Here is a 13,506-nt window from a genome sequence, read left to right as displayed (position 1 = left end):
GACGAGGTAGAGAGCTCCCTACCTCAATGTCATTGAACATAAGGTAGATAACATTGGATGCAAGTTGCATTATAATAACTTGTTGATTTTATGATTAATTTGTGAACATGGGTAGGTTAGATGCATTTATTGCATGTTGTATGTTTCTATGATAATATATATATATATATATATATATATATATATATATATATATATATATATTGATCTATGATAATATATGTAGATATATGGTTGCATGGTTGAACTATTAAGGTGCAATTATGTTGCAAATTGATTGGTGTTTTTAGATCTATATTCATTGACTAGGGATAATGCATATAGATGGATATTGTTGAGGTAACGCTAAGAATGTTTTAGGCATTTAGGCATATGATATGTTGAATATTGTTAATTTGTTGAAGTGTGATGCTAAGAATGTTATAGGCATTTAGGCATGTTGATTAACTTCGAATTAAAAGAGAGCATGCTTTTAAAAGTCAGATATTTCATTATGTGGATATTGGTGTGGTGCTCTATGAGCCCAATTATTGAAAAACCCTCAGTAGGTGTTATCTCTTGTAGTGGATTGTTAATTCTCTTCTAGATCCTTAGCTACAAACCTTAACTAATTATTGGAGAGGTGTGGGATATCATGAGGATAGTTAGTTGGGTTGTAATCAATAAGGGACTTGGTTAATGCATATCAATGTCGTGATAAGCCCATACCTGAGCTATGATATTCTTGATGATGGTACTAAAATTTTCTAATTTAAGTGATGACATCTAAGAAATTATGTTGTAGGGATTGGTATCTCATTTGATTGTTGACCTAGCAAGTGTAAAAAGATCGTGTTGGTTTGATAGGATCAAATCACATAAATTGTTCATCTTGGCATAGGAGATCTCCGTAGGTGAATGTATCACGACGCATTAGTTGAGATGTATGTATATGATGTAGTGTGATTTGGTATTATTCATATGTTTGTTGATTATATGGTTAAATGGCATTGATACGCTGAAATATGATGAATCATATGCTGTACGTTTCTTACTTTTGTAAGATTGTTGAATGCCATGTCGAGAAGTTTGGTGTGTTGTGTTGTAGACCATGAGATCATATGTGTATGGTTTTACATGTTGGTGGGTAGTACATATACTTTCACTTATATACTTGTGATATGTTTTATTCTTTTGTATTTTACTTTACCCTTACGTATTTCCTGATGGTTGGACTACAATGATCATGTTTACATGGGAGTAGGGCAAAGATAGGCTTAAGGAGTCCGATTTGTGGAAAGCCATGCTATGTGATGGTAGTGTAGTTAAATCCTACTTTTGTATAGTTTTGGGTAGAGTTGCTTAACCAACAACCTAGACATATATATTATAGTTTTAAATTATTGTACACACACTCACACACACACACACACACACACACACACACACACACACACACACACACACACACACACACACACACACACACACACACACACACACACACACACACACACACACACACACACACACACACACACACACACACATATATATATATATGTATACAAGGAGGGATCTATTTATTATAGGAATAAGTCTAGGTAGACTTATCCGTTCAATAACTCATATTTTATATCAAATTTCAAGGATCCAACCGTTAAATTTAAAATTCTTAATGCATAGATCAAGTTTGCAAATTTTTAAAATTTTTGAAAATCATTTGATACTTTATTTCATTAATTCAAATTTACAGATAATTATAAAATCATTTTATATATTGATTTGAATTAATGAAACGAAGTATCAAATAATTTTTAATTTTTTTTTTTAAATTTTCATATTTGACCTATACATTAAGAACTTTCAATTTAACATTGGATCATTGAAATTTAATGTAGAACATGAGTTATTGAATAGAATAAGTTTAGGTATATTTACACACACACCCGTGCACATACACATAGACCCGAACGCACGCACGCACACACACACTTGTATATTATTTAAGTTATTACAAAAATTTCCAAAAATTATAGATATATAAACCTTAAATAATTATTTTATTTCTACAACTAATAATTAATTCCATTAAGTATAAAACTATAACATGTCCTTACAAATAAATTGTTGTATATTATTATAAGGTTTATTTAAATGTCACTAAAATTCAAATTTATTCAAGTATAACACTCCACCCCATTTTTATGAATTCAATAACAAAACTTTAAACAAATACTAACATAATATTTTAATTAACAAAAGTTAACAAGTTATTTAATATTGAAAACTGTCAAATATTTTAAACTCTTCCTATTTTCTCACTTTTTTCCAATATGAAGTGATTTCTATTATTAGTATATTAAAAACATAAATTAGCTTAGTAACTTTACTATCATTAAAATTGGAAGAAAAAAAACTGCAGACAAAAATATGCATCCATACCACAACAAATAAAAGGTACACAAAATAAATTGGTTTTTAATTTAGAGGTTGTTAATGTTTAATGAAACCTTCCTATAATGTTTTATTAACTGCTTCAAATAGGATGGGTATAATATTTGAGTAAATTTAGAGTTTAATGTTATAGGAATAAACTTTTAGCTAGTAATGTGTAAATTACTCTTTCTTTCGATATCTTTGTTTAATATTATACTATTTATACTATTTTTTTATTATAAGCTATTTATACTATTATTTATTATCCAAAATTATATTTTTAAATATCAAATGAAAAATATAAAAGGATATGTATTTTTTAATGAGAAATATTAGTAACATATTCTCTAAAGCTCTTTTGGACACATCTTTATTATTGACTAAAAGTTATTAGAAATTAAAAAAAAAAATTGTGGATCTCATTTCTTATTTAAGAGTTCAACTAATGACTTTGTTGTTTTCAATACTTTTTAATTGGCAATAGAGTATGTTAGAAAGTGTATATATGAAAATTGTTATACAGTGACATGTATCTTATAGTAATACAAAAATTGTCACTAAAAATTACTTTTACTTATAGAATAAACACAAATTATTTATATAAATTATTTTTTATATTATACTTATAGTAACACTTTTTATATGTCACTATATATAACATTTCTTGTAATTATTTTTAGCACTCCTCATTTTTAATATACATCATTTTATAGATATTTATTCAATAGTTTAGTAGTTAATTTTATTAAACACTTTTGATGCAATAAATTATCTTAACTACAATTCAACTAAAAATTGATCACTTTCTTAATTTTTATTAGTTTTCTTAACTTTGTAATAACTTGTCATAACGCCAAATATATTTGAATAGTGTAAGAATTAAAAGCAAGCATGAAACTTAGCTATACGCACACTTTTATAGGTTTTGATGTGGACGATCTTTAATGGATTCAAACTAGATCTGTATGACAAGTTAAAAATCAATGTGTTTCAATAACCAAAACCTAAGAAGTAAGTTTCAAACACCTACATCGAGAACCTTTTAATAGAGGATATGAACCTCATTACAAATGCAAAGAACAAAATCATTGTCCAAAATCCATTAGAGACCTGGCAAACTTTTATGTGATTTGATCAAATTAAGAGACATTTTCACAACATAAAATATTGACTTTCTTAATTTGCATTAATTTTTTTAGCTTAGAAATAACTTATATATCGTATATTTTGCCAAATATATAATTGAATAGAGTAAGAATAAAAAAAACAAAAAAAAAAAAAACACGTGACTTAGATATAGGCACACTTTATAGGTTTTGTTGTGGACTATCTTTAGATATATAATTCAAACCTAGTATAACAAGTTAAAAATCAATGTGTTGGTCCAATAACCAAACGCCTTACAAGTAGGTTTTAAAATCTTACATTAAAAACCTGCTAATAGAGGATGAACCTCATTATAGCCGAAGAAATTATCATAATCTAAAGTCCATTAGAGACTTGCCAATATTCTTATGTGATTTGCTCAAAGAGAGATTTTGCACACACGTAAGAAACATAATAAAGATAATTGAATTGATAACAGTAAAAACAGGCTATAGAACCATAAGTATCTCTCAGATTTTTGTGCTTTTACTCTTATTATGCAAACATTGACATGATGAAGATCAAAATCTTTATTGGTACAAAACTCAAATTTAGCTTATGAGTTAAAGCGATTGAGATTTCATTTGAATCACTAATATATATATAGAGAGAGAGCTTATGAGTTAAATCGATTGAGATTTCATTTGAATCACTAATATATATATAGAGAGAGAGGAAGAATCTTTTTATTCTAGGAGTAAGTCTATCTAGATTTACTCCGTTTAATAACTCATCTTCTACATCAAATTTTAACGATCCAACCGTTCAATTTCAAGTTCTTAATGCATAGATCAAATCTGAAATTTTTTAGAAAATTTGAAAATCATTTGATACTTCGTTTCATTAATTTGAATCAATGTATAAAATGATTTTATAATTATCCGTCAATTTGAATTAATGAAATGAAGTATCAAATAATTTTTAAATTTTCTAAAAATTTGTAGATTTGATCTATTTATTAAGAACTTGAAATTAAACGGTTGGATCGTTAAAATTTAATGTAGAACATGAGTTATTAAACAGAGTAAGTCTAGGTAGACTTACTCCTAGAATAAAAGGATCCCTCCTCACATACACACACACACACACACACACACACATATATATATATATATATATATATATATATATATATATATATATATATATTATCATGTAGTCACACACTATTTATTACTAAAAATTATTTCTATGTATACAATAGATATAATATATGTTGATATATAATTAAAAAAATATAAATATATAATATAGTGACACACAATATATATTATTAAATTTTTTTAAAATTAATATTTAAATTAAATTAAATTATATGTCAAATATATTTATATTTACATGTGTTATCTATAATTATATCTTTTGTATGTACTTTTCTTTGTTGTGAATATTTTCTTGTGTGCTTGTGCTAAATAAATTTAAATTCTTATTACGCCAACGTTTAATTGGTTTGTACTTAAAAAAATAATTCAAAAATTTCGAATGGCCATCAAATTAATGAAGTTAAAAAGTGTTTTACTCAAAGTATTAAATTGGATATCGATGTTGTCCCAAAAAAAAATTAAAAAAATAATGCACTGTAGATATTAATGCATACTAATTTACAAGTACAGTAAAAATTTCAAAAAATATGTAGTCATGTATTCTTAAGTTTTTGGTGGAATAATCATCTTATTTTAGCATATGCAATCTTTAAAAGTATTAAAAAAAATAAAAATTGTAAGTTATAGCCATAGTTAGGCTACCAAAATACCAAACGCTGACTCAGCGTCTAATTATAGTCCTGTATATAGACAATCCTTCTCGTGACCAACAAACAGTATCTTTGACATATTTCCTCAACTTGTGACACTTTATTTATCACCGAATACGTTGCACCCTAAAATTTAATTTATTCATAAGAATTTTCTTCCCATTCACATTAGAGTAATAATTTTTAGGCTAAAAGTCTAATTTGCTTCCTTATAATATTTTTAAGTTTTAATTTAGTCTCACTTTAAATTTTAATTTTTATTTAATTTTAATGTTTAAATTTCACAAATGAGGTTAATTCTTGGTCACTTAAATACCAACGTGGGTACCAAGTGGATGACTATGTTTTTCCTCCTCTCCTCTTCCTCCTCCAATTCCTATTTGTTTGTGTCGAAATAGAAGTTATAAAAAAAATATTATATTAATAATCTTTGTTTTGATTTTTTACAACTTAGAACCTTTATGACATTAAAATTATATATATTACATATAATACGTAGTGAGCAATTAAAAAATAAAGGGAATTAGGTAATTTGGTTAAACAAATTGATTGAATTTCTTCAACTACCTTGTAAAAAAACCGAAATGGAATTTTTGGAAACATCGAAAAAAGTTATCTATTTAGTCATTTATATGATTAAAAAATATGAATTAAAAATATTCTAATTATTAAGAACTCAACAAGGATCCATTTTTTCTGTTTGTTGTTGTTTGTCCCATGTCCCATCTTCGTCTTCTTTCCACATTATTGTTGTTGTTTGTCCCATGTCCCCATCTTGACAATTTTGTTTTCCTTCTCCTCATCTTGCCATTTGCAGGATTTGAACTTAGGGTTTAGTGTGTTACAACGAAAATGTCGCGGATGTCATCTAACTCACGCCCAATCAACTCAACGAATTCAAGTGGGTATGAAGGTCATGCTAGTAGGTCTTTTGTTCCTTGTTGTTATTGCAGGGAGTGTCGCAACCCGAAAATTTCTGATCTTGCGACCTATGGTTTAGACATCCAATTGAAAATCTCATCAATTAGGGAATGCCCAGAAACTAGACTAATCCTTAATTAATGATTTTGAAAAGAGTTCCTAGGAGTCGCCACCAATGTTTTACTCAAAATATTGGAAAAAAAAGTTTTAAAAATCAATAATGGTCTTGATAATCAAAATTAGGTTCGGGGATCGGTTACGTGTAGGGAAGGTATTAAGCACCCCTACAACGCCCTTAATCGGTACCCTATAATGAAGTTATCATTATAAAAATAATAATATAAATATTGAATCTCCTTTTATTGATGACTATTTACATGCTTAATTTTAAATTATCCAATTGACCATAAAATGTCTACATGATTTACTTTTATTATAACAATGTCTATTAAAGATGAGAACTAAAAGAAAGAGAAGAAAATTGATTGAAATACCTCGTGGCAAGCTTTGTTAGATCTTCAAATATGGAAATTCTAGGTGCTTTGTGGCAACATTTCACACTATACAAATGCCTCACAAATCTCAAGAAATACAAAAAGAGAGAAAGAAAGAGAAATTTTGAGCTATAAGGAGTTCTAGATGAATTTCCCGGCCCCAAAAGTAGTGCATGAGTCTGTTATTTATAGACATCATAAGTGACCAGAACGGCCTGTTCCAGAACTGGAATGGCCCGTTCTAGACCCCTTCGTTATGTGTTAATTTTGTATCTGGAACGGTCCGTTCGCAAACCAGAACGGCCCGTTCCAAAGTGGAGTTTAACACATAACTGCCTATGCTGGAACGACCGTTCTAAACTAAGATTTTAGGCCTTTTTAATAACTTGGAATGGCCTGTTCCAAGTTGGGAATGACCCGTTCTGATTTTGGAACAACCCGTTCTAGGCTACTAAATTAGTCTTTTGTTGGGCTTTAGGCCTTCTGATGTCATGTCCTATTGTTTCTATGCTTGGTAGCTCCTTTTCTTTGATAATGGAAGTTCATTTCCTTGTTTGTACGCCCCAGACAAAATTAGGTGTCTATAGGGAGGTTGTTGTGTTGTGAATAACTGACGTCTGCAAATGTTGGTAATTATTTTGGGGTTGTCCAAATTACAAGGTATGTTATGTATTTTAATTAATTTTATTTTGCCCTAGTTTTTAATTTGGGGGTTTTGTGAATTTTGTTAAAAAAAATTTGTAGTTTGGTGATGCTGAACAATAAGGATGCAACTTTTTGAAGTGGTCTTTAGAGGAAAATGTGGATGAAAGGGATTTGTTGATAGCTAGACAGAGGAGAAAGATGAACAATCTCCAGAATTCTCTGAAGTCAATAAGATGGTGGATGAAGTTGTTGATAATTCTTGTTTGTTTTATGTTATTGTTGAATTTGGTCTTAATGTATGTAATTTGCAACAACTTGATTCAATTTGAAAGGGTGTTTTATTTGAAGTAGGAAAATATGGTGTTCTGTATGTAATGACAACTTTGGGGATGTTGTGCTTGGATATTTTTGTAATGTTGCTTTAATTGTAATGGAATTATCAACAATTAGTAATGATAGTATTGAAGCATTGACTCAAGTTTAAATTTAACTGTTAGTTTTTAAGAGTAAAATCAGTTTGCGGATGACAAGTTTGTGGATGATAAGAGTAAAACCATCAGCGCATGCACCAAATATCAATTTGGAACCAAACCAATAATCATAGAAATACATATATTAAACTCTAAATGTTCAAAAACTTGAATACATATGGTCTAAAAGTTGAAAGAGTTAAATATATATGCTAAGAAAGTTCAAAGACTGAAAACAAAAATTCATAACAAAAATTGTTTGTGCTGAAGTAATATGATTCAGAGAAATCACTGAGGAGGAAAATCATTTGGATAATGCTGAAGGTGCCAATTATATATCCTGTCTACCATATAATTATACTGAGGAGGCAAAACAACAGGTACTTCTATGTCTTTGAACTCAGGTGTCACTAGTGGAAAAAAGACTTTTAAGATCGGTCATTTTTGAGTTTTAAGATCGGTTCTTTGACCGATCTTAAAAGAGATGATCTTAAAAGTTAGACGTTTTAAGATCGGTCGTCAATAGCCGATCTTAAAAGTCTACTTTTAAGATCGGCCACTCCAGTCGATCTTAAAAGTCCAACTTTTAATATCAATCACGATAATAGCCGATCTTAAAAGACTATCTTTTAAGATCGGTCATGCTAGTAACCGATCTTAAAAGCTGGACTTTTAAGATCGGTCATGCTAGTAGCCGATCTTAAAAGCTGAACTTTTAAGATCGGTCAAGCTTATAGCCGATCTTAAAAGCTGGACTTTTAAGATCGGTCATGGTAATAGCCGATCTTAAAAGCTGGACTTTTAAGATCGGTCATGCTAGTAGCTGATCTTAAAAGTTGGACTTTTAAGATCGGTTGTTACCATAGCCGATCTTAAAAGTTGGACTTTTAAGATCGGCTGTTACCATAACCAATCTTAAAAGTTGTGAATTTTTTTTTAAAATGATTAGTTTGTTTTGAGAAGGTTTCTGAACAAAACCTGCAAATTAATACCAGGCAAATGATATATTTTCAATGGTCCAGATTACATACAAAATACAAGAGAACTTTTTGGAAACATATTTAATATAATAATGTATACAAAATTTTATAATCAATTATATACAAGTAGACTTACTCATAAAAGTAAGGGGCCAAGTAAATATTTTTATTTGAGTCAAACATCGAATTTTGGATGTAAGCTTGTATTTCATCTGCCTTGTTCCCACTTTTTTGGATTGCTTCGGGTTCCAAAAATCCATAAATGTTATCATTCCCTTTATCCACACTCAACTTATGGATAAATCTACAAGGTTAGAAACAAACTTAGATAAAAGCAACAAAACAAAATTAAAACTAATTCAAATACTTACAATATCCACAACTGTAAAATTGATATGTTCAACATACAGTGCCCGTGCGTAATCTCTGATATGTCACTCTGACTTATATACAAGGGTACTTTACTAGGTATGCCAAACACTTTAGGATCCCAAGGGATCTGTTTGGGTTGATCATCATCTTCCATATTTGCAACTAATTTCCACAATCTCTTTATCGAAGGTAGATTTCTAGAAGGGGTAAGCTTGCCCTTTGGTGGGGCAACAACATCCTATTCAAAAAAGTACAAAATATTATACTACGTTATAATAAAATAACAATAAATTAAAATTAAATAATTAAATACCATACCTCCATAGATAAAACCTTCACCAACTTACGAGGCCACTGAAGGAAGGTATTTAGGGCCTGTCCTATAGTTTGAACCTCTTCTGTGGGCACAGGAACTCTAGCCTTTGGGGGTGTATAACATGCAACACTGAAACCCTAACCATATCATCTTCCACGGTTTGATGGTGCACAATGGACCCCAAGATGTGAATCCTCCCTATGCCCACAGGATCTAGTGATCCATCAACTAATAACTCACATTGATTAGATGTATTAGGGTTAATGCCAGTAGTAGAGGGATCAATAGCTGCACATGATCCTTTTGTACTCACATGTTCAACAACTGGTTTTGTCACAATAGTAGTCTGTTGAAACTGTTGGCTAAATGATTGCATATACTCTTGTAGCTGCCTTTGCATCTCCTCTTTCATTTGCCTTTGCATGTCCTCTTTCAAAGTTTCCACAACCTGAGACACCTTCAATTCCACCAATTGATCCACTGAGGTAGATGAGTGTGAAGTTGATTGTTGTCCAAAGTAAGTTTGCAAGTTATGACCTTTACCAGCTGCTCGAACCCGACCTGTGTGCTCAGGCTTCCCAATGGCAACAGTAAGTATATCTTGTCGTCCATGGGAAACAAAAGATCCTTCTTTGGCTTGTTGTTCTAATATCTCCTATAACATAAGACACATAAATAATTTAATAAACCTTTATCAATCTTACTATCATACTTACCATCTTGCTATCATATGAACAATAAAATTATACTTACTATCTTGCTAACAATCTCCTTTGCTGCCTTAGTTGTAAACTCGCCTGTTTTTTTTATGTGGGCGAACTTCCATAATTCATGGCGCATGGGTGGAGACGGAGGATCACTAACAACATTGTCATCTTGGCTAGCCTGATGCTTCATAGCTTTTTTTTTTTTAATTTTATTCCCCTCGTTGCCTTCTGAAAGGTAGAAACTAAAAATACAAAAGAAAATCACAAATATTCTTAAGTGTACTTACCTGGCAAAAGGCAGTAATTAATTCTGGTCTCAAGATACAAAATCGAGAACCAGGTCCAGTGTAGTTGGCATCACGAGGAGTTACCCTCAACAAATCAAGAAGATAATGTCTGATTTTGTTACAAAAAGAGCTAACCATCAGTGCACAACAGGCTAGAAATTAGAAAAATGCAAAGTTGTAATAAACTAAACTAGGATAATTGCAACATATAACATGTTGTGTTAACTTCAAATGTACCAGCCAGAATGGAGTTACAAGAAATAAAATATATTAGTCATGTTCAAATCAAAACTTTCAAGGTAATTGGAAATTATGCCTCTCATATGATGCATTAAGAAGTCTGCTGAGAGAATGTCACCAACAAAGCACACAAACTATAAATGACAAACTAACTCGAAAATAACTACCTGTCATCACCACCAACAATGCCTTTGCATTCCACTGGTGCCGCTAATTTGAAAACATTTCCAGATCCATCAAGGACTAAATGTTCCTTCAAATGAAGGCGTTTGGCAGCCTCTGACACTTAATAACATTAAGACAAGCTTAGAAGAGATAAAGAAATCCATCTCATATGGAACACAGGAGATAAAAAAATACCAACCAATAAAGGAAACAGGGAAAAAGAATGTGTAGTTACACTTTACAAATAATGTGATTTAAAAGACTTATTTTCTTTCCCCTGGCAACATGTTAAACTGCCACACCCCTTCTTAAAAAGAATCATCTGTTATGGAACACAGGAGACACAAAGAAAAGGAAAGGAAAAAACACTGATAAAGAAAGTAGGGCAAAAAAATGTATAGTTATTTTCTTTACCCTAGCAACAAATTTAAAATTATGATTAAAATTCTAATCACACTAACTATAATTAAGCTGCAGGGGCCTTCTTCCTTACCTTAGAATGAAAATCTTCATTCCAGCAAATTAAAAAATGTATAATACCTTCAGATATATTGGCAGAGTAGGTTCAGTCTGAAACTTCGGCTTACGAGTTCCTGCTTCAATATATATCCTCCGCTGCAATATACATAGTTACCCTTTTCATATAATTTACAACTCAAGGAGGCATAAAATGTCCTCCACTTAGTGCATGCAATTATGTACTATAAATTTGAATGCATGTTCACGAGTATGTGTTACTTTTAGTAGGACAAATGCATGTTTTAAACCGTACACATGGGTGCTAGAAGCTTCAGAGGGAACAAATCATAAGATTCCTTAATTGAGGTATACAGGACATATCATAAAATCATAAAATTATTGATGTATGTGAATTTCGCTTTAACACTTAAAAAAAAGATAAAGTATAATAAAGATGAATGCATGGGATAAAATAAAAAGAAAAAATGATTGACTAGAGCCCATAATTATTGAATACTACTATTTAGAGATGTATTTCAACCATGTCTTGGACCATGAAAGATACAGGTTCCATACGTGATTGTGGCTTTTACAAACATAGCTCAATGGAACAAAGTTGAATACCTCAACACTCTAAACATACCTTATTTTATGACAATATAAGGTTGAATGCAATAGGAGCAGAAATCACACTAATATTACAGCAAACGCAAACACACTCATATGACAAAGATAACATATAATATAATGAGACAGAGTAACTTCTAAGTTTCCTGGTCCAGCACGACGATAGGACTGGTTACTGTGTGATTGCCATCTGTCCAAGACAAATTCCCAAATAAAGGATGCCCAGCGGCCACACCCATATTGCTTTAGAATAACCTGAAACTTTTTCTTTTCTCCAGTTTTCTTAAAAGTCAGCGAACTTGGTTGAACAAAAACCTTGATCCCCTTTGGCCAGTGAGTATTCACAACATATGTGCTTGGAGGCCCAAGAAGGAGAATGAACACATGCCTAACCCAACTAGTCAACACACTGAAGATGAAGAATAGGACTAAGCACCCACAACAACTGAATCACATAAATAAAACAAAACAGAAAGCTATTTTTAATTAAAATATTAAATACTGATACTCAAACAATATAAAATTTATTACATAACTCATAATAATTCCTAGTTCACAAATTAAAATCGGTAAAATATTGTCTTGTCTTTTAGGGCATATTTGAAAAACTTTATTTGAAAAATAAATTTGCAGTAAATCGTGCTTTGAGAACAATGTGATGTCCGGTTGAAAACACCAGAACACGAACTTCTAAGAAAAAATCACATTGGCATTATTTAAAAGCGAAAGTTGAAAATCAGGAAGAAGAATTAAAAATCAGGTCGGTTCCGTTTCAGCAGCAACAAGGAGGGGATTCACGATTTAAAATCAGGCCAGTTCCGTTTCAGCAGCGACAAAGAGAAATTCACGATTTAATTATTCAGAAACGAAAGTAGAGTGGTAGAAGCAATAACACAAACGAGTGGTGGGCATATAAACGAGTGTGTGAAATGCAGCATAAAGCGGGAGAAAGTGAACTTACGAAAATGCAGCATAAAGCGGGAGAAAGTGAACTTACGGAAATGTAGCATAAATGAGTGTGTGAAATGCAGCCCCACGTCCTATCACATGACCACCGCCGAGAATTTCAAGGAGAGACAAAACATTATTCATCACTTTTTTTTAGAAATTTTAGTTCACAGCTTTATATTTTAGTCAGTCCCCATTCTACTAAAAACTTAATATAGAGATTAAGGCTGGAATATTTTTGAATCACAATTCCATATTTAAGTTGGGCATAAACTTTAATATCTAAATAAAGAAAATAAATGTTAAATTATTTGTAATAATATAGTTTAAATATATTTTTAATACCTTCATATATTTTTTATCTCTTAAATTTTAAATTTATATTTTTAATATCTATAATTTCAAAAAAAAAATATTATTTTGATCTTTCAAATTTAAAATATAATTTTTTTAAATATAAAAATATTATTTTAATCTCTTTTAATTTTTCATTATCAATTAGATAATAATAATTTAAATAATCTTTTTAAAATTACAAAAATTAAAAGATAAATTTTA

General features: G+C 30.4%; 1 long non-coding RNA gene across 1 annotated transcript; it reads right to left on the bottom strand.

Annotated features, from left to right (window-relative positions):
- Nucleotides 1-10,400: 10,400 nt before the first annotated feature.
- LOC145954302 (uncharacterized) lies at nucleotides 10,401-13,304 on the bottom strand. Its single transcript, XR_014431489.1, has 2 exons — nucleotides 10,917-13,304; nucleotides 10,401-10,618 (listed from the first exon to the last, which is right to left on the bottom strand). It is a non-coding gene; the product is annotated as an uncharacterized LOC145954302 (long non-coding RNA).
- Nucleotides 13,305-13,506: the final 202 nt, after the last annotated feature.

This window comes from Cajanus cajan, chromosome 2 (genome assembly GCF_000230855.2).
Source record: "Cajanus cajan strain Asha chromosome 2, NIPB_CcT2T_4, whole genome shotgun sequence".
Classification (NCBI taxonomy): Eukaryota; Viridiplantae; Streptophyta; class Magnoliopsida; order Fabales; family Fabaceae; genus Cajanus; species Cajanus cajan.
This window is presented reverse-complemented; position numbering and strand designations above follow the sequence as displayed.